This window comes from Micromys minutus, assembly GCF_963924665.1.
Source record: "Micromys minutus genome assembly, chromosome: 16".
NCBI lineage: Eukaryota > Metazoa > Chordata > Mammalia > Rodentia > Muridae > Micromys > Micromys minutus.
Window position 1 is genome coordinate 52,473,422 of NC_137985.1, and position 25,794 is coordinate 52,499,215.

The following is a 25,794-nucleotide window of genomic DNA, read 5'->3' on the forward strand; positions in this document are numbered from 1 at the left end:
AAGTTTAGCTATACTTCAACTGCATAAATTTTTTATATATCCACCCCCTTCCAAGTCATAAAAAAGTATGTTGGAAATGTATGAAAACCTGAATTATCTTAAAATATACAAATCTTTTGAATCTCTATAAAAGAATCTGCATATTTTCTGATTTTAATAGCTTTTCTACTTTTGTTGAGCTCTTACAGATAAAATTTTAGTTTCTTTTCTTGGTGGTAGTGGTCTGATTGCTTTTACACTGGGTCTTGCTATTTACCTCAGGCTGGCCTCCACCTCGGCCCCCTCCTGACTAAGCTTCTACAATGTTAGACACGTGTCACTGGATATAGCATGACTTTAACACTGCTAACTTTCTTCATAAAAAAAAAATCACATGGGTACAAAGCATGTTATCTAATAGTTCTAAACCAAATTCCTATCTTCACCCAGTTCTCTCACAACTGAATGTTACCAGTTATGAATATGCTAGGAAAAAAAAAAAAAGGCTAACTCATGCAACCAGATGAGAATCTCACAGTACAGTATCTGAAGACTGAATGGCAAACTTCAAAGACGTACTTTGTGATCTAACCTGTATTTACACATTTAAGTAATTTCTTCCTCTAGGAGTAGGATGGACCTAGTAATCTATCAACAACAACAACAAGCCAAATATGGCAGAAATGACAGGATACCTCTATGTGACAAGGTTATTAAAGACTGATGTTCCTGCTGTCACACCCTATGCTGGGATTTTTTTTTTTTTTTTTTTTTTTTTTTTTTTTTTTTTTTTTTGTGACTTTTTGCTTGCTCTGACAAAGCTGTGAAATGTTTTATAGGTACACATGGTAAAGAACAGAGTTCTGTGGCCACAGGCAGAAGTGAATCCTGCCAACTACCACATGTGAACAAGCTAGAAAGCAGATCCACAGCAAAATTGCCCATTCCCCTTAATTTTTTTTAATGCTGCTGGAAATCAACCCAGGGTCCTGTCCATACTAGGCAGGTGCTATATCATGTAGTTACATCCTCAGCCTTTCCCACTTTCTCTTGAAACCATACTGATCAGACTTTTCCCAAACTTGCCTGACTTTTCCACATTACTAACCAAAATGTGCTGGAGGTCAGTTCTTGGCCCTCTCCTCTTTCACCTCTGCTTATTCCTCAAGTGGTCTCCTCAGGACTTTAGACACATCTACAAATGGAAATCTCCCAAATTATTTAAAATTTGGTCTTCTCACCACAACTGTTTTCTAATATATACAAGTACCTACTGAGCATATCTTACTTGCACTGAAGTTCAAAGTGAAAGCTTTAACCAGCTGCTCACCCCTAGTCTTCCTCCTTCTAGTGAATGCTAACACCAAGTTCCCAGCTGCACAGGCTAAAACCACAGCTCTGTTCCTCGCATCTCCCCTCCCCCACCTCTTATGCTTTAGCTGTTGGTTTTACTTAAAAATAAAATCCAACCTCTTAAAAATTTTCCACTTATATGAGGCTCACATGGATTACTGCAAAAGTCTCCTAAATTTTCTGCCTTTCTCGAGTCTCTTTCACCGTTAAGAATAATAAAGCCATGTGGCTCCTCTGTTCAAAACTCTCCAATTGCATCATTCTCAGGTCAAACACAAAGTCCCAACAAGTTACTTCACAGCTCTCTAGCCTGATTCTAATTCAGTTAGAATTAGAATTTTATTTTATTTTATGTCCTTTTCCTCCCTCAGGCACTCCTGTCATACTTTGTACAGACATCATTGCTATATTGTATCTCAGTGTTTTTCCCTCCTTACTCAGCTAGTTAATTCCTTTGAAGCTTCACTAGATGGTCACTTTCTCAAGCCTGCCTACCTCCAACTTCCATGTTCCTCAGCCCTCCACATTCCCTTTCTCACCCTTTTCTCTGTAGTATTTATTGCTGATACATTGTATTTTATCTTTTATTTTCTACTTCCATCTTTTAGAATGTAAGCATCATAAGAGGCATGCATTTAAGAATGACTATAGCAATCAATGGGATTCTTTCACTGATCTATACCAATACAGCAGAATATTATAAATAATTTTGAAGGTACCAAAATATTACATTCATACTTCAATCACTGCTTTACATTTTGACAAGTTTAACTCCCTAATTATACTCAAACTAACATTATATTAGGTTAGTTTGCATTCTTCTGAATACATACATAATAATTAGAAGAGGAACCAGTTCAGAATCAGACAATAAGCAACCGGACTGTTTTAATTTTTCAGGGCCAGAGAGATAGTTTGGTAGTAAGAAGGCATGAGAACCTAAATCTGGATCCTTAGCATTCATACAAAAAGCCAGGTACAACGGTTCATGCTTCTAACACCAGCATTGGAGAACAGAAAGGCAGATCCCAAAAGCTCTCTGATCAGCTTCCTACCATAAACTGTGAGCCTCTGGTTTGGAAACAGATTGAGAGCCATACAGGAAAACACACATGTGTTGCTCTGGCCTTAGAATGCATGTATATAGGATCATGTACCCACACACTCACACATATTGCATACATATAAAAAAACAACAATAATAATTTTCTATTGATAATTCAAGATAGAAATTTCATATGCAATGTCACAGAATTCAACAGTTAAAAGATATTAAAGACTAGGAATTAAAAAGACAAACACTCAAATAATTTTTTAAATGAATGTTAAAAATTATTTAATTCTTTCATATTGGGTTATATCTGCCAAAACCACCAATGTATTTCTCCAACCTAGATATTATTTTCAGTTTTTTCAAAACTATCAGCGATAAAAGGAGTACAATATTTACATGAGAAGCTAAATCCACAGTTAAAAGACTTGATTAAGCTGAGCTAATTTTAAAAACTATTTTTATACTTGTGCTGTATAATTACATATTTCCAAAAATACTTTCATACCTCCGTTGTACTTTATACTAACATGTAGGGCAGACAGTATCTAGCCCCCATACATTCCAAGTATGCGTGATATTTTTCAGATGGAAAAATATACTTTAGGTTTAACTAGTTTGCTCAGGTTACAAAGTTATACACAGTCAAGCTAACTATAACTGACTGGATTTTGTGTTTGCTTATTTGTTTTAAGCTCATTGTTTTCTACTACAACATATTCCATTACTCAGTGACTAAGGGACCATTGCACAGGCCCACAAAGATGTACTTGATCATCTTAGCAGCTTCCTGAGTAGAGTGGAAATTTTCATATTCCTATTTATTATAAAAATACTTTGTAAATGGAAGTATATTAATGTCCCTATTTTAAAAATTTTGAAGTTCAGGAACTCAGTATTAAAAACCGAGTATCCAAAGCAGTATAAATACAAGGCCACTTCTGGACAGCCAGACAGAGACAGCTGCCAGAACAGTGCTTGAGGAAGGTATTTAACAGAAGCCATTCTGGCTCAAATCATTTTATTACTGTTAGAGCCTCTATCCCCACCTGAATATATCAGAATCCTGGTTGAAAATAAGAATAATAAATTATTTTGCCCTTCTCCCCAAAGACTTCAGCTGAGGTTCAGAAAAACAAATGATTCCAGGACTCGTTTCATCTGGACTTACTTTCTGTTCCCTTTAATATTCCGAGGAAGAGATTCCGTGAGCCCTCCAACTTCATGAACATCCCACAGCAAACTAAAAACTGGGAAAGGGCTAAACAAGTCAAAAACAAAACAAACAAAGCCCAACCAACCAAACCAAACCACATAACAAATCACATAAGACTGAAAGCACAGTTCTTCACATCATTAGAGCCAGGTGTGCCTTACCCCAAGCTAAAACCCCTCAGTAGAAATTGTGATTTATTTCTGAATCCTAGTCAGTCTCCAGCTAATCTTAGCCCAGAAGCCGTTAACTTGGGGGATCAAACTACAATATGGCTGCAGACCTACTGGACAATAAGCCCACATGAAATTCCTGAAATATGCAGCACATGTGTCGAGAGTTGTTTTGTTCTAGAACCAGGCGAGACCGAACTAAAAATAGGGAAGGTTCCTAACACATGCTTTGACTTTGTTGCAAAGCACATGCTTCTAAACGTACACTTTTCTTTCTTCCATTTCTCTGCAATACTAAGAGACTGAGATACAATACCAGATTTTTATTATAGCTCCTTTAAGACAAGGTGGTTTAGCAAAGGCATGGTGGCTTATGCCTGTAATCTCAGTGGTCTCAGTATTTAGGATTGCATGTTCAGGATAAACTTGGGATATATAATGAATGCCAGGCAACCCTGAGCTACACACAGTGAGACTGTAGAAAGGAAGGAGAGAAAGTATCAGTAAACCTAAAAACATCGAGTAAAACTGTTCCAAGGGGTGAGAGGGAAAAAAAACCCTGAAAGAAACAGAGTGTGACAATTCTCCACAAATGAACAGACTCAATGGCCCATGGGGCGGCATTGACAATTTAACCTACGTACAGTGGACACTTGAAAACAAAAATTGGGCAATATTAGAAAAAAATGGTAGAGGAAAAACCTCTACTTTTGAGACTACATACTGTGCTAAGTTCAAGGAAGGCCTTAGAGAATAAACAAGGACACACATTCACACAAAAGGCCTATCACAAACTGCTAAAATAATGCCCAAATTATTAGTGCAATCCAGGGCTAAAAGGTGCATTATGAATAGCAAAACCAAGAGAATTATCATAGATTTCTTCTTGGAGAGAGGCAAAGAAAGTAAGATTACTCCATGAAAGAATTTCATGCTTACTTAATTTCTAAATTTCAATATTTTCCTTTTAAAAATGGGAATACTAAAACCTCTTATCATGGGGCTGGAGAGATGACTCAGTGGTTAAGAGCACTGACTGCTCTTCCAGAGGATCTGAGTTCAATTCCCAGCAAACCACCATGTGGTAGCTCACAACCATCTGTAATGGGATCTGATGCCCTCTTCCGGTGTGTCTGAAGACAGCTACAGTGTACTCATAAATATAATAAATAAGTCTTTAAAGAGAAAACTCTTACCAGGTGGAAGGAAGTTATATAAATGTTAGATCCTTTGTATGCTTGCATATGGTAGCAAAGCCAACACATTAGCTCCTCTCTTTCATCAATACATATATATTAGTATAGAACCTCCTATGGAAAAGACGAGCATGCACTGAAGATTGGTCTTTTTGGAATTTTGGAATTTATTTTGCCAGGTAATGCTGACTAGTACAAACAAAAGGTCAATGCTGTCAATTCAAGAATCATATGCACCTTGGTTCCCTAATAACAGTTAAGGTACTAAAGCTGTATTCGATATTCTACAATTAATATATTCAGAAGCAACATGAACATTAACCTAAGACATAAATAAAGTAATTTTTAAATTCAATTTTCTTCATGTTACTTCCATACATCTTCAAATACAAAGTTTTACATTTCAGAAGCAAAATATGTTATCTTTTCAGTACTGACCACAAACTTGCTGTTTTTCAGTGTGGCACCTCAGACAATGCTCTGAGGAAGAGAATGTGCACACACGTCAGACAACAGGCAACTGCTGAGATAAAAACCACACAAAGCAATCAGCTTATAATCTATCCTGCTGTTGACTATTTTTTAAAGCTTTAAGTTTAATTTTTCATTAATCTATTTACTTATTCACTTTACATCCCAACTGCAGCCCCCTCCCAGTCTCCCCCTCCCCCTGCTCTCCCCCTCCCCCTGCTCAAATGGGTACCAACCCACCCTGACACACTAAGATGCAGGAGGCCCAGGCGCATCATCTCTCACTGAGACCAGACAAGGCAGCCCAGCTAGGGGAAAGGGATCCAAAGAAAGGCAACAGAATCGGAGACAGCCCGATTCACGTGTTAGGAGACCCAGATAGAGACCACGCTACATCTGCCACAGGTGAGTAGGGAGTCTAGGTCCAGCTCCTGCATGCTCCTTGGTTGGTGGTTTAGTCTCTGTGAGCCGCCCTCGGCCCAGGTTAGTTGACTCTGTAGATCTTGTGTCCCTGACCCCTCCAGCTCCCTCAATCCTTCCTTCCCCTCTTCCACAAGACTCCCAGAACTCTGCCTAATGTTTGGCTGTGGTCTCTGCCTCTTGTTTCCATCAGCCATTGGATGAAGCCTCTCAGAGGACATTTATATTAGGCTCTACCATGGTGGGGGGTCTCAAGTTGGGCCAGTCATCGGCTGACCATCCCTCACACTCTGCTCCATCTTTATCCCCGAACATCTTGTATGCAGGACAAATTTTGGATAGAAAGTTTTGTGAGTGGGTTGGTGTCCCCTTACTTCCATTGGAAGGGAATTTTAAAAACATCAGGGGAATGAAAAAGTACACACACACACACACACACACACACACACACACACACACACAGAGAGAGTTTGTTTTTTGTCTTTTGAGACAGGGTTTCTGTGTGGCCTTGGCTGTCCTGGAACTCATTCTGTAGTGGAATTCAGTTATCTACCTTCCTCTGCCTCTCAAGTGCTGGGATTAAAGGCGTGCCCACCATGCTTGGCTAGGGCAATACTTTAAAGTAAAAATTATAAGAAATGTTTGGTACACACACTAATTAAATCAAGTATTCAAGCGGCTGATCCATGATACAACTGTCTTTATTAATTTCAAATAAGCAGTTCACATTCCATTTTTATTATCGCTTTAGTATTATATTTAGTATGTCTTAGACATTCAGAAATTAAGAATATTTATTTTTTAGAAACAGTATCTCTCAGGTTATTAAGGTTTCTTTTTTATAACTTTCATTCTTTGTTAGTGTAAAAACAATTTTAACTTCACACTACTCTATATTTTTAATTTTTTTCAGATCATTTTATTTAATTCAATAAGAACACTTGGTAAGATTTAGCTCCAGCTCATGAAGGATGGGGAGAGACACAGGTCTGGAGATGAAGTGGTTTGCCTAAAGTATTCCTGAAGGCAGTGGAGCTAGAATTAGCACTTTAATCACAATATAGCTTGTTTTTTATTTTGGCTCAGTGCTGGCAACTTTTGACAGAGAAGAAAAAGAGGTAGAAATCAAATCACTCAAGCTTCCATTGGAATGGTAGGTAAGTCAACCATCTGGTGGCAAAAGGTTAATGATGTTGGTTACAAGAAGCTACATGTTCAAATGTGCAATCTATCTCATACCTTCTCACTGTGTCAGCATCCTCTTTCAGAAAGGAACGCTTGCTAAGTGTTTATTGCTTTACATGATAGAAACCCATGACCATAGCAACTAAAGCAACAAAACAGAAGCAAACATACTTTGGTTCATTATAGGAACACTGAAAAGCTTCAAGACACTAGAACAGAACCAAGGCATAAACTGTAATAGATATGTTACCATGAATATTTACTCTACAACTGAGTGACAACTTGGAGAACTGACTTTGGCTCAATAATGGGCCTATCTCACTGCTAGAAATGGATTCTGAGATGAAAGAGCTTCAGATCAGTAGGATACAAGACTGATTATGGCTGTCCTTCCTTTTAAAAATCAATTTATTTATTTTTACACTCCAGATTTTATTCCCCCCCCCCCGTCCACCTGTCAGCTGTTCTATATTCCACACCTCCTTTCTGCCCCCCTACTATTCCCCCCTCCACACGGATGTCCTCATCCTACCCACCCCACCAGACCTCTAAACTCCCTGGGGCCCCCCACCAGACCTCTAAACTCCCTGGGGCCTCCAGTCTCTTGAGAGTTAGGTTCAAGAGACTTCTGACTGACCCCCACCCGACAGTCCTCTGCTGTATATGTATGTGTTGGGGGCCTCATATCAGCTGGTGTATGCTGCCTGGTTGGTGATCCCGGGTCTGAGAGATCTCGGGGGACCAGGTTGAGACTCCTGGGCCTCCTACAAGGTCACCCTCCTTCTCAGCTTCCTCCACCTTTTCCCTCACCTAACCACAGGGGTCAGCAGCTTCTTTTGTTCATTGGTTGAATGCAAACATCAGCTTCTGGCTCTTTATCTGCTTATTGGGTCTTTCGGAGGACAGTCATGATAGATCCCATTTTGTGAGCACTCTATAGTCTCAGCAATAGTGTCAGGCCTTAGGGCCTCCCCGTGAGCTGGATCCCACTTAGGGCCTGTGCTGGACCTTCTTTTCCTCAGGCTCTTCTCCATTTCCATCCCTGCAGCTCTTTCAGACAGAAACAATTATGGGTCAGAGTTTCGACTGGGATAACAAGGCAGCCTTTGGAGTTCTGTGTACTGTAGCTTGGGGTATTCTGTGGGTTGATTTTTTGTTTGTTTGTTTGTTTTTAGCTAATATCCACTTATTAGTGAGTACATACCTCGCATGTCATTTTAGGTTTGGGTTACCTCACTCAGGATATTTTCTAGTTCCATCCGTTTTCCTGCAAAACTCAGGATGTTCTCATTCTAAATAGCTGAGTAGTATTCCACTGTGTAAATAAACCACATTTTCTGTATCCATTCTTCTGTCCTGAGACATATGGGTTATTTCTGCTTCTGGCTATCACAAATAAGGCTGCTATGAACATGGTAGAAAACGTGTCCCTGGTGGGAACATCTTTTGGGTATCTTCCCATGAGTGGTATTGCTGGGTCTTCAGGTAGGTCTATATCCAATTTTCTGAGGAACCTCCAAATTGATTTCCAGAGTGGTTGGACCAGTTTGCAATCCCACTAGCAATGGAGGAGTGTTTCTCTTTCTCCACATCCTCGCTAGCATGTGTTGTCACCTGAGGTTTGATCATAGTCATTCTGACTGGTGTATGATAGAATCTCAGAGTCATTTTGATTTGCATTTTTCTGATTATTAAGGACTTTGAACATTTCTTTAAGTGCTTCTTGGCCATTCGAGAGTCCTCTGTTGTAGATTCCCGGCTTAGTTCTATATCCCATTTTTTAATTGGGTTGTTTGGGTTTTTTTTTTTTTTTTTTTTTTTTTTTTTTTTTTTTTTTGGTGGTTAGCTTCTTAAGTTCTTTATATATTTTGGATATTAGTCCTCTATTGGATGTGGGGTTAGTGAAGATTTTTTCCCCAATCTGTGGGTTGCCAATTGGTTTTATTGACTATGTCCTTTACCTTACAGAAGCTTTCCAGTTTCAAGAGGTCTCATTTATCAATTCTTGTTCTTAGAGTGTGAGCCATTGAAGTTCTGTTTAGGACATTTCCCCCTGTGCCAATGAGTTCAAGGCTCTTTCCCACTTTCTCTTCAATTAGATTGAGTGTATCTGGTTTTACGTTGAGGTCCTTGGTCCACTTGGACTTGAGCTCTGTGCAAGGTGACAAATATGGGTCTATTTTCATTTTCCTATGACCTGTCCTTTCTTTTAGGGGGAATCAGCCTGTTTCATCTTTTAGAAGAGTAGTTCTCAATCTGTAGGTTGTAACCCCTCTGGGGTTGCATATCAGATATTTACATTAAAATTCATATTAGCAGCAAAATTACAATTATGAAGTAGCAACAAAGTAATTTTGTGGCTGGGGGTCACCTCTACATAAGGAACTGTATTAAAGGGTTGCAGCATTCAGAAGGTTGAGAACCACTGCTTTGGGGCATAAGGTTCTTTCCTATACAAAGTGCACTGGACCAACAGAAAGAATTTGACTTTTCTGAGTCTGCATTACTGCATTCACTGACTCACCTGGATACCATGCCTCTATTCCAGCTGTGTAGAACTTGTTGGTTTAATTGTGTAAAGCTACCTGGATTCTGGATTGTTTTTTTTTTTCTTTTTTAACATTTAATGTTCCAGTCATAACTGGAACAAATATCAGCTGACATATATAAAGGGCATCTGTGAAGCAAATATTCAAATGTAAAAAACAATAAAGATACCATTAATAAAGACAGAGATTAAATTATAGTATAAACTTTGGAAAAGAAACAGCACAGCTCCCTGCTTACTGTTTACAGCTGTTCTTTTTCTCTGGTTTAGATATTCCTGTCAGACTTGGAAGGAGACCTGTCTCTAGCCTACACCGAATGCCCAAAGCTACAGTTGAATGAAGGAAATAACTGGGCAGCTACAACAAAAATCCTCACTAATGTTGACAATCAGTCCTGGGGAAATAAAATTATACTCTGCTAGCCTTGGGGATGGCAAGACTAACCTCTGCTAATGTCTTGGGGATGCATTGTTTTGTTTTGACAAGAAGTCTTACTATGTAGCCCTGGCTGTCCAGGAGTTCACTGTTTAACCAGGCTGGCCTGGAACTCACAAAGATCCACCAGACTCTGCTTCCCAAGTGCTGGCACTAAAGGAGTGTGTCCCACCATCTGGCATTTATCCTTTAGGATGAAATTCTAGGTGGTCAAGTACAGAGAATGCTTCTGAGTTGTATATGATTCTAAAAGAGAGAAGACTTGCAAAGACATCAAACAGGAAGGAGGAGGTGTTCAACTCTAAATAACATTAATGGTGCCTTCAACACCAACTCTTCACCATCTACGCCTCCATCCATATGACATGTGTCTGTTACCTGGTCTCCCTTGTTACTGCTTCCTTGTGTGGTGTTTACTCTCCTGGCAACTCTCTCCACAGAGGCAGAGCAAGTGTCCCGTGTCCCTCCTCCCTGAAAACATTCAGCTTGGATTCTACTGACACCAACCATTGTTCTTCCAATGACCTTTCAAATGCTCCACTTACTTCTTCAAGGCCACAGCTGCTTGATCATTCTACCATTATCTTGTTTCCTCCCCAAATCCCTGCCTTGGTATTCCTTGACAGTCTCTCTCCCATGATCCTATGCTAACTTTATTTTATCCACTAATCTGAGTTAATTTTAATTCCAATATTATTTTACCCACTTATGCCATGGTCAAAGCTTAAAAAGTGTTAATTTTAATGACTGTAACTATATACATTCAATAAGTATATATACATATTTAATTAATATAAAAAATACACACACACACACACACACACACTCACTCAAGCACCATGCTTTATCAGTTCACCCTCTTTACTTCCCGACACACTATGTAGTCCAGAAGGAACTCAAATGTGCAGTTCTCCTGCCTCACCCACCTAAGTGCAGAGCCTGCAGGTTTGCACCTCCACAACTGCCTCATCTATCACCTCTGCTTCTTTTCTTCTCTTTTGTTGTCTTCTCAATCCCCATCGGATGAGGTTAAATTCTTATTCAACCATGTATTACTTCCCTGTCTTGCACAAAACCTCAACAAGTTCTCCTCCTTTATACTTGGTCAGTCTTGGCTAAGACTGGTACCAAACCAATTCTCTGCCTATTCCATGTTGGTACTTACATAGTTCAATGTAGCTAGAGTCTTTGTTAGTAACTACTTTCCCTTTAAATTCAGGACCAGAAATCTCCAGTGACTCTCTAATGATGCCTAACAAGTATAACTTTTTATTTACTGTCCCTCTCCTACAAAAAGGACTACTTTTACCCTTGGTTCTTTAATCTCCCATTCTTCCTCTTTCATGTGCTGACTCTACTTCCCATTTCACTGAGTAGTAAAGAAGCAATACAAACTTCTATAAGCTCACAAACACATCTAAGTACATCTGTGCCCAAATATTCTCAGCTCTTTCATTATTGTATCACTGAGTCAGAGATGGCCCAGTCTTCTAGTCCATTTTCACTCACTACCTATTCCCACCCCTATCAAAGTTTCCCTTACTCAGTCCCTACAAAAATACCAGTTTTCCATCTTAAAAACAAATCATTTCCAAACCTCTCATTCTCTCTACCATTTCTTCAGCATAATTTCTCAGGGTGCTTTCAGCTTATTCCTAGCTTCTCCCCCCTTTCTATTGACCCAGTCCAACGAGACCTCCCACTACCACCGCCACATCATCAGAGTTGTTCTATTAGAAGTCTAACTGCACACTGCCAAAATGATGGCAATTCCCAGTGCTCCTCTTTAACTGTCAGCTGCATTAGACAAGGTCTTGTCCTCCATCCTTGGGATATTTTTTTCTTTATCTGGTTTCCAGGACACTGTCCTGCTAGCTTTTTCTCTTCAATCAGATCCTCCTAAGTCTACTTTTCTGGCTCCTTACTACCCAACTTTTAAATTCTGTAGTGTCTCAAATCTCAGTCTTGGGACCTCAGCTCTCTACCCTTTTTCTGTGAAGCTCTTTCAATTCCAACTTAAATCTGTAGTCCATCTCTTGTTTCAAGATACAGGCATCTGCAGGTTTTTTTTTTCTTCAATTAGATACCGAGATCACTTTGTCCAAAATTTTTCTCCTCCAAAGTTTTTTCCTTCAGTTTTAATTACAACAGCAAACTCTATCCATCAGGTATTCGTATCAAGAATTTTATATTATACTTAACTTCTTGCTTTCCCTCATTCTCTGAACTCTTCCTTCTGACTCTGTTAACAAATTCTGCTGACCTTATCAACTTCACTGTTCTTTCAGAGGACCTTGGTATGATTCCCCAGCACCTATATGGCAGCTTACAACCATCTGCAATTTCAATTTCAGGGGATCCAGCGCCCTTTTCTGGCCTCTGTAGCCATGCACATGGTGCACAGACACACCTTCAGGTAAAACACCTATCTACTTAAAATAATAACAATAATACGATTAAAAAGAAGAGTATGTGCTTTTTAAGGCTTGAAGTTAGGATGACAAATATGACTATTACAGGATGACACAAACTTTTGTGGTGAGGACAGTTGTGTATGTTGATTACGTTAGTGATTGTAAAACTGATATGATAAAATTTTGTCCTGGAGATGTAGAACATACAGACACACAGTGAATGTATATAAACACGGATGTCCTGTGAGAACAGTATGCACACTGCATCATGTGTCACAGTTTCCATACTGTACTAGAATAATATACAACGTAAGTCTAAGTGGGACTTCTCTGTATCAAGGTATCAACTTTCTAAGGACCTGTAAGTGCTTCAAAAAAGGGCAAGATTTAAACAGAAACCCAGAGCCACTGTAGCAGTTTCAATATAAACACTCACCAGTGTAGCATCCCAGATGTTCAATCTTCCAGTCCTTTTTCTTCAGTCCCTCTAGAATTAGTCTTTTTACTCCTGTTCTTTAAGAAGTCGATGTCCAGTGAATAATAAGTGTGTTACATGTACGTGTTTATGTACACTCACACATATACAATTAATTTTCTTATGATCATACTGGCATGTCATGAACATGTACAGCTTTCCCACCCCCTACTCAGTACAAAGTCTGAAGATTAGAGCCAAGCCTGTCTGGGGGACCTGGGGTGTTTGAGAACGAGCCCAGGCATCAATGCTCCTCGTTGTTCTGCTCCTAGTCATTCCTTTTATGGCCTTGACATCTCATTGTGTGGCTGTGCCATTATTTTTTAACCAGATCATATTAAGAGTCATTTATAGCTTTTGATAATATAATTAATGCTATAATGAACAAAAGAAATCTTTTTAAATGACTGAATTACAAAGCATGAACATTTATCATTTCAGTAAGTCAACTCATCTTCCAAAGGAAGCACATGCTTCCACTCCTGCCCACAGCACAGGAGACTGTACATATCCTTGCCATTACTGCTTAATCTGGTAAGTGAAAAATGGCCTTGTTTAAATCTGCACTCTGATAACAGCAATTAACTCTTTTGTTTTCTTGGTTTTCTTTGAGACCAGATCTTATTCTGTAGCCAAGAATAACCTCCAAATCACCATTCTGTGTCAGTTGCCTGATGCTGAGATTACAGACATGTGCCACCATGCCTGGTTCAGAATAATTTCTTTCAAAGAAGACATGTGTGTATCAAGTATTTCTGTGAGAGGTTCGTGTGTATTAACTCATCTAATTCTCATTACATTCCTTCAAGGAAATATTAATGTTTTGATTTTATTGGCAAGGAAATTGAATCACAAAGTAGTTTTTAAAAACTTGATATTTCAGATTACTTTTCAAGTGAAAAAAATGTACAAATCCAAGTATTCTTATCTTTCGGTCTAAACATGAAATAGTATCTTAAAGTTTTTTAGCTTTCAGCAGGTAATATGACCCAGTAGATATAGATGCTTGCCACCGAACCTAATGACCTGATTTTGACTCTTGGAATTCGTAAGAGGAGACAGCCAGTGTTCCTCAGTTCTGCAAGCTGTTCTCTAACCTGTACACACACACACACACACACACACACACAGAGAGAGAGAGAGAGAGAGAGAGAAATAAGCACAAATGTGTGCACTAGAGAAGGTGGAGGGGGGGGGGAGAATGTTTTCCTAAAATATTTTTAGCTCCCAAGGAAATTTTTTCTATGATTAACATCATTTGTGTTTCTTCTGACACAAAGTGCATGTTTATGGTTTCTGCCATCCTGCCATTTTTGTTAGCTTTTTCTTTACTCTTATTAATTTATAAGCTACCTCTGCAATATCAGGAAAATTGCCCTCTTAAAATAACGCTCCTCCTCCACAAAGTCACAACATAAATGGACCTTGGACGCCAGCCATTACTACTCCTAAGTATCTTTAAAAAAAAGAAAAAAAGAAAACTTTATATGAGATCGATATACTACTGTTCATAGTGGCTATATTTAAAAATAAAATTTTAAAGAATCCTAAAGTCAACAAATGAATGATACACAAATGTTGGTGTATATGGATCATGAAGCTCTAGCACTCACAATTTAAAATTAATAAATTGACAAGCATGATGAGGCACCTGAGCTGGTTAGTTTCATGTTGACAAAAGCTATAATAATTTTAGAAGAGAGAACCTCAAGTGGGAAAATGCTTCTACCAAACTGGCCTTTGGACAAACCTGTGGTGCATTTTCTAAGGCGATGATTGATATGGGAAGGCCCAGCTGACTGTGGGCAATGCTGCTCCCAGGCTGTAGTCCTGAGTGCTATGAAAAAAGCAGGCTGAGCAAGCCAGCAACCAGCACTCCTCCACGAGCTCTGCATTAGCTCCTATGTGCCTGAGTTCCTGCCCTGACTTTCCTTCATGACAGATTTACAAACTACAGAACGAAATAAACCACTTCTCCCCCATGTTGCTTTGGTGTTTCATCACAACAAAAGAAACCCTAAGTCATACCCTATAATTCCAGCACTCGAGCTGCTATAAGGAGATTGTGAGCCCAGCCTGGATAACAAACCGCCAGACAGTGCACCAGTGAGACAAACATCAATAACAGAGAAAATAAATCACTGAGACAGACAGCAGAAAAGAATCTAAAAGTGATTATGTCACGTGAAATAAGCCAGACCTTTCCTCCCCACATCACATAGTATCTGACTGATTCCATACATGTAAAACTCCAGAAAATGCAAAACAACCTAATGACAGCAGGCAGGCCAATGGTCTGAGGTGGTCGATGAGAGGCATGACAGAAAGATTAGACAGAGAGATTACATTTAGACATTTCTGGAGATGGAAAGTTTATTTGCAATCCTGAATACAACAGTTTTCAAAATGTTATTACATTACATGTTTTAAGTGTGTGCAGCTTACTGAATATCAACTATAACTCAGTGAAGCTATTTTAAAAAGCAGGTAGACTTTTACTATTAATTATTAATATTAACAGTAGTACCTCGTTTCATTGACGTCCTTCATATTCATCATATGCAGCATAAGCAAATGTAAATTACAGCTTCTAATTCTGCTCTGGAACATTTTCCACCCCCTTTCACTGTTACAGTTCAATTTGACAAAGAACACCCCAACTCTCAGAAACAAAATATTCTTTTGCTCGTGTATTTTATGTATATGGGTATTTTGTCTGCATGTACATCTGTACGCCAGAAAGGGGCATTAGATTCCATGAAAATTCCATTATAGATGGCTGTGAACCACAATGTGGGTACTGAGAATTGAATCCAGGACCTCAGAAAAGAACAGCCAGTGCTCTTCTTAACTGGTAAGCCATCTCTCCAGCCCCAGAAACTAACTTTTATTTTTTAGTTTTTGGAGACAGGGTTTCTTTGTGTAACCTTGGCCACCTAAAACTCACTTTGTAGACCAGGCTGGAGATGCACTTTCCTCTGCCTCCCAAGTGATGGGATCCAAGGCATGTACTACTGCTGCCTGGTGAAACCAGCATTCTTATTGTTTTCAGCTGTAATTACTGGATGGTTTTGTGTGTCAACCTGACACAAGCTAGAGTAATCAAAGAGTCATGAGGAAACGCCTCCATGAGATCCAGCTGTAAAGATCAATTAGTGATACTCGGGGAAGAGCCCAGCCCTCTGTGGGTGGTGTCATCCCAGGACTGGTGGTCCTGGGTTCTAGGAGAATGCAAGCTGAGCAAGCCATGTGAAGTCAGTAAGCAGCACTCTTCCATGGCCTCTGCATCAGTTCCTGCTTCTGAGTTCCTACCCTGTTTAAGTTCCTGTCCTGACTTTCTTTGTTGACAAACAGCAATGTGGAAGTGTAAATTGAATCAACAATTTCATCCCCAACTTGCTTTTCGGTTGAGGTGTTTCATCATAGCAATAGAAACCCTAACTAAGACAACAACCAAAACAACTTTCTAGTTTTGGCAAACACTGTATAATTAAGACAAAACAGAGAAATAAAATTATGCAGATATGGAGAAAGTGTAATCATCACCCAACTCTTCTATTTTAGATCTTGGGTACTGACTAATACAACATATAACATCTGCTATCCGTTAGACTAAAGTGCTGGGAATAATAAGCCAGAATTCTGTGATGATAAAGACAACTTAAGGGTCTGCCCTCAAAGTCACTGGCTGACCTTAGAAGTTCTTATGTGCACTTAATAATCAAGTTGACCAGGAGATGGTGGTGCACACTTTTAATCCCTGCACTAGGGAAACAAATGCAGGTAGATCTCTGAGTTTGAGGCCAGACTGGTGTACAGAGTGAGTTCCAGGACAGTCAGGGCTACACAGAGAAACCAAGGACTGACAACCTAGGGATATCAATCAATCAATAACCAAACCAAACAAACAAAACAAGGTTATGCAAACATAGCTCTTATTGGTGGTCTATACTGAAGTCTCAAAAGGGACTTTAAAAGAAGTTTCCTGGAAAAAAAAATACTAGGTCAGAACACCAAGCACACCAGTTTATTAGCAATATTACATGTAACAGGTGTTCCCACCAAAAGTTGTGGAGTTCCTTTTTCAAAACTCGGCCTGCATTTTTTGGTTTTGATAAATGCACAATTATATAAGGTGCCAGCATTAGGGATGCCAAAATGGGGATATAGTTAAAAGTAGTTCTCTACATTATTCAATTTTACAAAAAATAAATAATTTCAAATAGAACACACTTCTAATCTGCACTTGGCAGAGGCAGGCGAATCTCTGAGCTCCAGGCCAGCCTGGTCTACAGAGCTCTAAGCCAGCCTGGTCTACACAGAGAGACCCTGTTTCAAAACAAAAATAATGACAAAACAAATGAACATTAAAAAAGGTGAGGATTGTCAACCTCTAACAAATTCTTTTTGTGAAACTCTCCAAATACTATATATACCATTAGGCATAAATTCTCTAAGTAGCCCTTTTATTTTATAATCCATCTTGAACAAGACATCTGATATTATCCCTACTGATCCAGAGTCATATAACCAGATAGTTTTCAGTAAAGTCATCCCCAAATTTTATTTTTAGAAATAGGGACTTTTTAAAATCTTACTAACAAAGTAAGTATCTTCTCCTTAAACCATTACAACACTGTAGGATCCTGAAAACTGAGCGGGGCTCTCCACAAGCGCTCTTACTTGCTAAGCATCTCTCCATCCCATCTAACTCTTCCTGCTCAAACCACTTACAATCACATGTGAGTCAAGCTTAAAAGATCTTTGACATGTGATATAAATTACTTCTATATTATTAGCATGAAAGTCTTATAAAATATATACTTTAAAATGTTAATCCCAAGGCTGATTAGCTTTTTAATTAGGCAAATAAGTTTAGAAAAATGATGACTTTTATTTACAATTCTTCTACCTCAATCTCTCACTGTTAACCAAGAATATCACGAAAATTCTGTGAAAACTTTTAACTACAAAGAAAGACTAAAATGTCTAATATAGTTTTCCCCCTAAATGTTCTTCTGAATACCACGAAATACTTTTGTGCTTTAAATAATTTCTTTTAGGCATCAACTGTCAAAATTTTTTAAAAATTGTCCCTCACCCCAGCAGTAGGGTAGAATATGGACCCACAGCTTTCCTTCAAAGAACAGAGGTACTGAATCAGTACTATAAACAGAATTGCTACTGTCAAAGAATTGATCGAGTAATAAAAAGAGCTATGACCACTTGTCTTATAGAAAATTACTGCTGAATGCTGCCAGACCCTGCTTTTCTTTCTTCTGGGCCACTAGCCAGATACTAATCATTTTTAGACCCTTTCTAATTTTTAGTACACAATATGATATACTATACCACATCTAAAGCAAACAGTATTTTAATGAATGTTCTATAAAATTCATCTCATATTCTGACATATATATGCACATTCAGTCTTTACACATATGCATGGACACGCACATCATATAATACATTTATACATCATATAATACACATTTATATGCACACACACATTTGTACACACATACATTACATACATAGTTAGTCTTCCATATTTACTGGTTTTACACTGAGTATTCAACCAACCCAGGATTGGAAATATTAGAAGGAATTACAAAAAATATTACAATGAACATGTATGGATTTTTTTCTAATCATTATTTTCTAGAAATAAAGTCTGACACAAATTTGTATAGCTTTTACATTGTATTGGGAGCTGATATAAGTAACCTAAAGAATACTAAAAATGAACACTATACCACTTTGTATACAAGGCCATTCACAGACACTGATAACTGCTCCCTGAGCATGCTGGGAAGTGAGTGTGTACATGTGAACATCTACTATCTGTAGAAGCACACACAAAGACTTGAGGTAACAATGACTGCGTCTGAGACTGAGGTCTTTGAATTTTTATGATTTTTGTGATAGTCATTCAAAAATTTTCTCCATTTGGGGGAAAATGGGCCAGGAGTAGGAGGCCAGCCAACTCATATGAGCTGGGATCCACACAACAAGCTTCCTAGTTTAAAATTTTCTCTAAAACTGTACTTGAGGAAATCTTTTAAAAATATTTCTGATAAATATTTTAACATGTAATTGTTCTTTTTAAAAAAATCTGTTTGGGCTGGAGAGATTGCTGAGTGGTTACAGCACTGACTGCTTTTCCAGAGGTCCTGAGTTCAATTCCCAGCAACCACATGGTGGCTCACAACCATTTGTAATGGGATGTCCTCTCCTGGTGTGTCTGAAGACAGTGACAGTGTACTTAATACATAAAATAAATCTTTCTAAAAATCCATTTATCATGCTCAATTTCATTATAATAAAAAATACAAAGTAAAATCTTTTGTTTATTAAATTATAATTCTTTTTAAAAACCCAACCGTCAATTCTGGCAGCACAAGGACTGGCATCTTCCCAGAAGCTCCAATGGGAATATGAGTCTTTTCTCTACCCAGTACTTGGGGGGGGGGGAGGAACTGAGGTGGAAGTGAAAGAAACGGGCTGAAGACACGCCTTGTCTAGGCAGAGCACCATCTGGACTCTGCAGATCATGCAGAGAAGTGGCTGCACACATCTGTGTCAGTCTAGAGATCCAGACAAAGCTTTCGCAGCTCAGAATCTTCTGTGTGCTCTATGTGTCAAATATATTGACATGAAAGTAACTAATGATTCTAGCCAAGAAAGGAATCTATGTCCATCAAAACACGTGTACAAAACTGTATTGGTAGGTGTGTTTTAAGAGCTAACTAAACTGTCAACAGCCCAAATACCCAGCAGAATAGGTGCATATGTCCACATGCAATGAAATAATATATATAGTAATGGACAAAAAATAAACTACTGCTAATTTAAAGAAAAATGGATGAAGCTGGGTCACACAAAAACTTAAGGTCAGCCTAGTCTGCAAAAGGAGTTCCAGAACAACCAGGGTTACACAAAGAAACAGTGTATTGAAAAGGTAAAAACAAACAAAAAGAATCTTACAGACTCCAGGTTGAATTTAAAAAAAAAAAAAAAACTTTAAAAGGCTTGCTTTTTTAAAAAATGAAATTTAAGAGCAAACCGCAAACACAATCTAGATTAGTGGTGGTGAGATAGGCAAATTACCCTTGGGAAGAACTAACGAGAAGCAAGAATGAATAGGTTTATATCATATAGCTATTTTGTGTCTTTACCAAATTGGTAGTTACATGTATAAAAGTTCACTAAGCTAACCATTAAAATCATTCCTGGGCTAAGAAGACCAGTTCTCCATCTGTGGTTAAGGTCATGTATCAAATGTATCTGCAGATCAGATCTTTACATTACAACTCATAACACTATCAAAATTACAGCTATGAAGCAGTAACGGAAATAAATGTATGGTTGTGGGTCACAACATAAGGAACTGTGTTAAAGGGCCATAAAATTGGGAAAGTTAAATACTGAAAGATGATGTTATTCAAACACACACCCACACACTAATACCATACTAATAACTTGGTAATCTGTGAAGCCTTTTTTTCTTTTAAGGAAAAAAATAACAAGATTAGGGAAGTAGAGGAGTGAAGGCACTGAGGAGGCCCCGCATAACATGACCCAAGCTCAGGATTTTCTCTCAGTCACGTCATGACTCTAAGATCCTCAGCATCACTTTTCTTGGAGGGAAAAATCAGGCATCTGGTATTCCTTTAAAATAAGAGGGTCTTGTTTTTGTGAGACCAAGTCTCACTATTTAGCCCAGGATGGCTTCAAATTCAAAATCCTTCTGCCTCAGCCTTCTCAGTGAAGGTTCATGGGTATTTGCCATCATTCTCAGCTCAAATAATAACTTCACATGAGTGTTCACAACTAGTTTGGCAGAAAATATCTTACAGATAGGCTCTGTGATTCTGAGGAAGCCTTTCAGCCACTTCTGCATATGTAATGTCCTCGTGGCTAGTCTTTAAAGCCAAAGTGATCACAAATTCTCCTTCTGAGGTAGGGGGTCAGGGAGTACCAAATAGACAAACTTTATAACCTACTTCTTCCATTTATAAAAAGAGTAAAATACCTATCAGTAATTTAAAACATCAACTAAGCAGCCTAATTCAGTGTAGCAGTATGAAAAAGCATAGAACATGGTATAAATCAGAGCTCTACACACACTCGGTGTCTGCTTCTTGGGAGGTAATGACCGAGAGCATGTTACTGTCAGCTTTGCTTTGAAAATGCAAGGCAATGGAATGAAAGCAACTATGAAGCCAATGTAAACATACACACGCATCAGCAAACACTGTTTTCCATGGAAGCAGTCGAGGCACAGCACCTATCAATCACCTATGTCCAGGACTGGAAAGGTGCCATTCTACCTAGCAATCCCAGAACTAAGGAATAACAGTTGCCTCGAAATTCTACAGGACTTTCCTGTAAATTTTTCTGTTTAACTTTAACTCCTATTGTACTGGGAGTCTCACTTACTTTGAGGCTAAGAACTACAGTCCTAATATCAGTATGTGGGTAAGGAATGAAAAGGTAATCTAGAAGAAGCTGACTTTAGGAGAGTAGGACAAACCTGACATGTGAGGTTAATTAATCTTGGGCATTATGAAGACACTGCATTTGGTTTCTAGATTTCAAAGACGTAAGTAGAGAGCCACATATGTGTAAACAAGAAAGAGGGATGAAAAAACTGCCCCTGAATCCAGAAAAAGACATAGCAATAAATAAATAAATAAATAAATAAATAAACAAACAAACAAACAAACAAACAGACTTACAGAAGGAATAAACAAAAATACCTGAGCAAATAACCCAGGGAGGGGAAAGGAGGGCCAGAGAGGATGAAGGATCTAGAATGCACAGTGTGAAGTGGAATGAAAAATCAGTAGTTTTTACTGCGTAAGAGAAAGCATGCTAAGCAGTGGAAAGAACCTAACTGCAGGCTGAGTCAAGGAAACAGGATGGTTCTTTCAGTAAGCAGCTCTCATTAGTGCAACTGGAGCTTGAGGTTTACAGTGGGGAAAATGCAGATGAGTCAAAGGGATGATGAAAGGCCTTGTAATGAGGGTTAGGACTGAGTCCTGGCGCTAAGGACAATGGGTATTAAGTGAGGTGCAGTGGACAGATCCACACATGTTGAAAAGAATGGAATTCAGGGGGCAAGCCTAGGGCCAGTGACTGGAGAGCTCACTCATTCCACCCCAGAATTAAATAAGATCCTAACATTACTGCATGGGTATTCTGCCACACAGTAAGGGATCAGATACAAAAAAACAAAGATGCTAAAAATAAGACCATTGTAATATGCAAAACTAAATGATCCAAAAAAAGCATTTATCTTCATGAATGTGTATTCTAGAATTAAATACTTCCTATCTCTATAAAGAAGTTTCTAAAATCATCCATTTGTGTGTGTGTGTGTGTGTGTGACTAGTTACATCCTGAGAACGAGTCACTCGCTCCCCTTGCTTTCATACATGTCATACTGTAGACTCTGCAGCACTAGCTGATGCAGTGCAAGTCCTGGACCTGAGGTCTGTACAAAGTACTGAGCAGCCTTTTCTTGCATCCATTATTCATACGTACACTTACACATGGAGACCAAGGCCCTGAGAGACCAAGAACTGTGAAAGGCCACACTATCGCAGCACAGAGATGCTAGAATGCGTGCCTCATAATTCCCTTCCTAGAAACTGCTTTCGTGAATAACAGTATGGCTCTAGGACTCTGAATGATAATCCAAAACCCACTTTGGTACTCTCATTTTCAGCATTGCAATAATTAACTATAAAACTGTTATGATTCATATGGTTTCTCGGATGAAAAACACATCTATTAAATGTGCCTATGTGTGACCAAAGAATAAAAAAATCTTTCTGGTCAGCACAAGAGCAAACACGCACACACGCGCGCACGCACACACACACACTTCATAATCAAATACCCAGTATCTTGAGATATTTTAACACTTAGCTGTATATTTTTTCTTGTGCTCCCGCCTCACTTGTTCATCTACCTCCCATAATTTTTAGGTAACGGAATCTTTCTTTTTCATCAGTACAAACACACTGACAAAGCTGTAAATACGGTGTAGTTCACAAGCTTGCAGTGTACAAAACGTTTTCATTTTTGGATTTATCTAGTGCTCATGTGAGCAACACTGGTCACTGGAATGAATTCAAGGACTATTAAAGTTAAATAAAGTCAACTCTCCACCATCAGGTCCCCTCCGAAGTACACCTGCAAACAGCGCTCCATCTGTGTTTCAATAGATTTTCTTCATACTGACCTCACAAAGACATTTTCAATGAGGCAACATTTAATGTTCAAACTCTACTGATCATAACCTAATTTCTGAAAAAATAATTTGAAGTTATAGAACTCAGCTTCTGGTTATCTCAACAGATGTCAATTATCACCCGGGGATGAGTTAAGGAAAAAATGCCGATTCCCAAGGACACTGTTTTCCTCATCATCATCGAAATGTCATGGTTTTATTTATCTGTTGTTTCCTTCTCCTCGACCTAGGATGCAATCAGAACATCGTGAGACCTAACTTGATTCTGTCTTTGCAAATGGGTTAGTCTATGCTCATCTAGAAGTCTGAAAGCCTTTCAAAAGGAGAGAGAGAGAGAGGGAGAGGGGAGGGGGGAGGGAGGGAGGGAGGGAGGGAGGGGGAAGCTTCTTAAATTTGGCTACTTTGTCATTTGTCTTTCTCTGAAAAAACAATTTGAAGATGGAAATCTACCTGAGTGTTTGGGCTTTGGTTTCAACCAAATACTGGCTCAGTTGAACAGTTTTGATGATCATAAAAGATGATCCGAAACTTTTGCGTGAGAAAATGAAAACCAACCTATTACCCAATCCCCAACCCCAATTATCAGTACAGTACATTCCTTTGTTTGTTTTTATATGATTGCAAAATCCAAACCTTCAGTAACTTGTCCCCAATCGTTCTGATTAAAAAGAGAAGAAATTATCTTAAAAAAAAAAAAAAAAAACAGACAAGAAAAAGGCCGGCAAAGCAAAGACACGTCAACCTGCCTGCTTATGTCAAATTTCTGATCACAAGCACTTCAGCAATGTAGACTAAGGGCCTAACCAGGGGGATTGTCAGGCAAATGCAGTCATTCTGACACACATTTTTAAACCACTCACAGATTCAAACCACGCTAAAACTGAAGCACCAGGATTCTCTAAAAGAGCTCTATTCTTAACAGGTTGCCAATGATGCCTTTGCAGAAATCTGGACTTGAGACCATATAGACATAAATATACTATACCTTTTTTTTAAAGTTACTCCTTTTCTACAAATGCTTTAGAAAGGCTGCTTCGTGGCACTACCTAACACCCAAGCAAATTCAGAACAGATTTAACCATGCAGGATCATTAAACACTACCTAGAACAGAAAGCCCAAATCGCACAGCCGCCCCTATCCTCAGGAGCTAAATCTTCACTCAACCCTCAAGTCCGATATCGCTCCTACGAATATCACAGCTCGGGCGACACCAGCGAGTCCCCAAAGGTATCCTGGGGCAGAGAAAAGAAAGCTGCAGAACAAACCCACTGTGTCTCCAACTAGGCAACTGACCCGATCGATCCCAACTAAGCACTGAGTTAAATCACATCTAGAGAGAAAGTGACTAGATCGAAACCGTTAGAGACCGAAAGCCACAAGCAGTGCCATGGGGTGGCTCCTGAAACTAGGTCTGGCACCCCTGGAGACCCAGAGACAGCCGAGCCGCGCCCACACGGCAAGATCACTCTCCTTGTCGCCCCGAAAAAGAATGGGGACCATCACGCACAGTTACCGCCCCCCTCTGGGCGAAGCAGAAACCCCAATACAAATGCTGGTCTCCCCGTGCACGCTTCCCGCCCCCACCCACCCAGTCCGTTCCTGCCCGGGAGGGACCCGGGCATCGTCTTATCACCCCAAGGCGACCTTAAACAAACCCAGGTCTCCGGAACCCTGACATCCTCCTGCTTTACCCCAAGAATGGCAAGCGGACCCCTCCCCGCTCATGGGGCTCCCCGTGCCCTCCGGACAAGGCTAAACTGTACCCTGAGCCCCCCAACTGCACGGGATCGCCAGAAATGGTCTCCAAGTCCCAGAACCGTGCTAAGGCAGAACACGGGCTCTCCGAACACAGGAAGCGCTCTCGCGACCCCAGAGACCTGGGACCGTCTGGGCAGCCACCCCCACCCCAAAGCCAAAGGAGCCCCGGGACCCCGGCCCCCGCCGCGTCACCAAGATCCCCGCACTCGGAGCGCCGCGCATCCCCGGGAGCCGCCCCCGTGGCGAGCCAGCTTGCCGCGGCCGCCCGGGGTCGCCTCCTTAAGCCAAGACACGCTGAGCTCCCTCACCTGAGGCGCGTCGGCGGACAAGCGGCCCCCAGATCCCTGAGGGAAACTGAAGTGGGCGGCGGAGACACGGCGGCCCAGGCCTGCGCTGCCGCAGCTCCAGCCCCTGGGCGAGGAAGCGCTCGTGTGAGGAGAGCCCGCCCGCTCAGCGCGCTACCGGGGAGCCGAGCCGCCGCCGTGCCCGCGGCTCTTCCCGCGAGATCCCAGGCACGGTGAGGGGCGAGGCCATGCCGGGGAGGAGGGGGCGGGGCGGAGGTTCCTCGAGTGGCAGCCCCGCAAGCCTGTTAGCGGCGGTGTGGGAGGCGGGGCCACCAAGAGGAAGGGGCCCTACTGGAGGGCGGGGCCGTGCTGAGGGGCGGAGAATCCTCGAATGACAGTCCCGAAAACCTGTCAGCGGTGGCAGCGCAGGAGGCGGGACTCGCAGTCTTCTGTGACCAATTGTAAAAGAGTAAAGCTAATTCGCCCCGCCTCTCATCAATAAATCGCGGGCAAAGGTGTTGCTGACCCGAAGTCTGGAGACCTGGGCAGTTGCAAAGGTGTTTTAGATGACGTGGT

The 25,794-nt window shown here is 40.1% G+C and overlaps 1 protein-coding gene across 2 annotated transcripts in view; it reads right to left on the reverse strand.

Annotated features, from left to right (window-relative positions):
* The window catches only part of GLCE (glucuronic acid epimerase), a 66,872-nt gene extending 41,454 nt beyond the window's left edge, over positions 1-25,418 (reverse strand). Inside the window, exon 1 of one of the 2 annotated variants that reach the window (XM_080930525.1) lies at positions 25,243-25,418. The gene's annotated coding sequence lies outside the window, so the exon portion shown is untranslated. The remainder of the gene's footprint in view (positions 1-25,242) is intronic. The other variant, XM_080930524.1, reaches the window with a different exon arrangement.
* Between the last annotated feature and the right edge of the window lie 376 nt (positions 25,419-25,794).